General features: G+C 51.3%; 1 non-coding gene across 1 annotated transcript; it reads right to left on the reverse strand.

The window, feature by feature from the left end:
• Positions 1-236: 236 nt before the first annotated feature.
• On the reverse strand, positions 237-308 carry TRNAC-GCA. The gene has a single exon. It is a non-coding gene; the product is annotated as a tRNA-Cys (tRNA).
• Between the last annotated feature and the right edge of the window lie 3,147 nt (positions 309-3,455).

The raw sequence follows: 3,455 nt of genomic DNA on the forward strand, positions 1-3,455 counted from the left end.
GCCGGAGCCGGGCGGGGCCAGGGGCGGGCCAGGGGGTGGGGATGGAATTGGGAAGGGCTGGGATGGGATGGGAAGGGAAAGGAAGAGATGGAGCTAGAGCCGGCAGCAGGACCCCCGTGAGCCCAGGGGCTTCGGGAATGTTCGTCCCTCCCCGTCCCCTCGCTGCTGGGGTGTTTGGGGGGCAAATAAAAGGGTGAGAAAAAGAGTGAGGAACCCCCGTAAAGGTGACCAAAATAAGGGGGCACCCGGATTTGAACCGGGGACCTCTTGATCTGCAGTCAAATGCTCTACCACTGAGCTATACCCCCGCTGCAGTACAGCGTCCGTCGCTGAGAATAGCACTGTCACTGAGCCAAGATACCCCAAAAATACGGCATTCTCCACTCACAGACACCTCCAATCACGGACACCTCTTAATCCAAGACACCCTTAAATCACTGACACCCCGCACCCCCGGACACCCCCAATCACGGACACCCCTCAAAGAGGGAAATCCCCCACCCACAGATACCCCCAGTCACCGACACCTCTTAATCACCGACACCCCCAATCCCTGACACCCCACAAACACGGGCACCCCCACCCACGAAACCCCTCCCACCCTCTCTTTTTTCCCCCCCTATTGCCACTATTTTTGTGAGGCATGAAGTCAAGGTTGTCGTTATTCTATATTTGCATGGATTAAGCTGCCTTCATCATCTATTAGCTTCTAAGTGATAAGAGCCCACATGCAGGCTCCCTCGTTTTGCATGCTGCCTCTGCCCGCTGTCCCTGATTACTTCTGGCCCAAATTCCAGCTCCAGGAGCCAAATGTCTGTGTCAGGCAGAAATACCTCAAAAATTATTTTTTTAAGATGTCCTTTTCAGAAAAGGAGATGTGTTTTCTTCCACATTTGTCTTGGCTGCCTCAGCTGCATCTTTCTGTGCTACCAAACTATTCAAGGCTTCCTCTCAATTTTTCATGTTTTCCTTTCTGGGCCAGGAAAATAGTTATATTTGAGGTGAAACAACCTGATCTACCTGTTGATGTCCTTACATTTGCATGCCTAACATGTCAGATACCTTGGGAGGTTGTGTGTGGGGGGTGGTTCTAAGATCTTCTATAGTAATTAATCTTCTAATTTCCCACTTAAAAATACTTCCTGTTTTTACTCTGCTTGTAGGTTTAAAATAAGATTTTAAAAAGACAAAAAAAAAAAAAAAAACACACAAAAAAAAAAACCAAAAAAAAAAAAAAAAAAAAAAAAAAAAAAAAAAAAAAAAAAACAAAACCAAAAAACCAACAATGCAAACAAAACAAACAAACAAAAAAAAAAAAAAGTCTGGATATTTGTTTTCAAGGAATTTTGTAGGACTACTATGCCCTGCTCTTAGGAAAAAACAAATTCCCTCCATTAAACATACTGACATTGATACCACATGTAATTGTTCCTGTTATATTTTGTCACTATTACAGAAAAAAATATGATGATAAAGGTGATCCTAGAATATTTATTTTGTGCAATAAGCACTAACATCAAGTTTTAGACTTGGGAGAGATGGTTACTAAATGAGATTGTGCTTTTGGTCTAAACACTGCTTTTAATAGAAATTCAAAGAAAAAAATCTCAAAATTTTCAGATGAATTATAGTATTTGAAGATAATATTGGCCTTGTGATGTCCCTCAGAAACAATATGTGATGCAAATTTAATTTATTGATGGCTTTTCTTGTCATAGACTGTAAAGGGACTATGATAAAACTGTAACACTCATTTCATAAATGAGTAACTCTCTGCTTCAAAGAGTGGGGAAACTGAGGCACGGAGGGAGCGGGAATGGCCCGGGAAGGGTGAACGTAGGGGAGGGGAGGTCCCCAAATTGTCAACCTGGGGTGTGGGGGGACACAGGGCACCCCAAAGTGCACCTAAAATCATTCCAAGCTATGGGGGCACATAGGGCACCCCAAACTGTCCCCAAAATCATTCCAAGTTATGGGGGCACACAGAGAACCCCAAACTGTCCCCAAAATCATCATTCCGAGCTGTTGGGGCATACAGGGCACCCCAAAATGCACCCAAAATCACCACTGCGAGCTATGGAAGCACACAGGACACCCCAAACTGTCCCCAAAATCATTCAGAGATAGGGGGCACATAGGGCACCCCAAAATGCACCCAAAACCATCATTCTGAGGTGTGGGGACACAAAGGACACCCCAAATCGCCACCCCGACTGTGGGGGTACACAGGACACCCCAAAATCATCATTCCAAACTATGGGGGCACAGAGAGAAACCCAAACTGTCCCCAAAATCGCCACCCCGAGGTGTGGAGGCACACGGGGCGCCCCCAAACTGCACCTGGAGGGACCCGAAGTGTATTGCAGGGCTCTGGGTTTGGGGACACGGAGGTGACACCGTCTGGGGGACGCGCTCGGGGGGCCGGGGGGGGCGCGGGCTGCGATAAGGGCCGGGCGATAGCGATAAGGGCCGGGCCTTATCGCAGCCCATTCGCGGGGGCGTTAGCGAAGGTGCCAATCCCCTCACCCCCAGGGCAGGGGGGGGACACAGGGGACACCCAAACACGGGGCTGGTGCCAGCCCTGTGCCCACCGCTGTGCCCCTTTTGGGGGTCGCAGCCTTTGCTCCCCAATTTTCCCTCTCGTTCCCGCTGTGCCCGCGCTGGAAAAGGGGGAAAAACCAGGGAATTGTGGGGTTGGGGGGGCACAGGGTACCCCAAAGTGCTCCCAAAGTCTCTCTGAGCTAAGGGGGGACACGGGACACCACAAACTGCACCTCCTGAGTTATGGGGGCACACAAGGAAACCCAAACTGTGCCCAAAATCTCTCTGAGTTATGGGGGGACACAGAGAATCCCAAACTGCCCCCAAAACCACCACCCTGAGCTATGGGGGGACACAAGGCGCCCCAAACTGCCCCCAAAATCATCATTCTGAGGTGTAGGGCCACGCGGGGAACCCCAAACTACACCCAAAATCATCACCCCGACTGTGGGGGCGCACAGGGCATTCCAGGCTGTGCCCCAAATCATTATTCCGAGTTGCGGGGGCACACAGGGCACCCCAAAATCACCACCCCGAGGTGTGAGGGCACATAGGGCACCCCAAATCGCCACTCCGAGCTGTGGGGGCACACAGGGCACCCCAAAATGAGCCCGAAATCATCACCCCGAGGTGTGGGGGCACACAGGGCATCCCAAAATGCCCCCAAAATCACCACCCCGAGCTATGGGGGCACACAGGGCACCCCAAAATCATCACCCCGAGCTGTGGGGGCACACAGGGCACCCCAGGCTGTGCCCAGGGCTGGCGCCGGAGCCAGACTGCTCCGGGGGGGGCTGTTTGCTGTGGGGCCGGTGCCCCCCCATGAGGGGAAGGCTGGCAATTATGGAAATCCCTTAACCCCTGATTGCCTCCTCCCACCCCATTAGCTGGGCAAACACTTTTAGCAGCGGGGC

This window comes from Geospiza fortis, unplaced genomic scaffold (assembly GCF_000277835.1).
Source record: "Geospiza fortis unplaced genomic scaffold, GeoFor_1.0 scaffold992, whole genome shotgun sequence".
NCBI lineage: Eukaryota > Metazoa > Chordata > Aves > Passeriformes > Thraupidae > Geospiza > Geospiza fortis.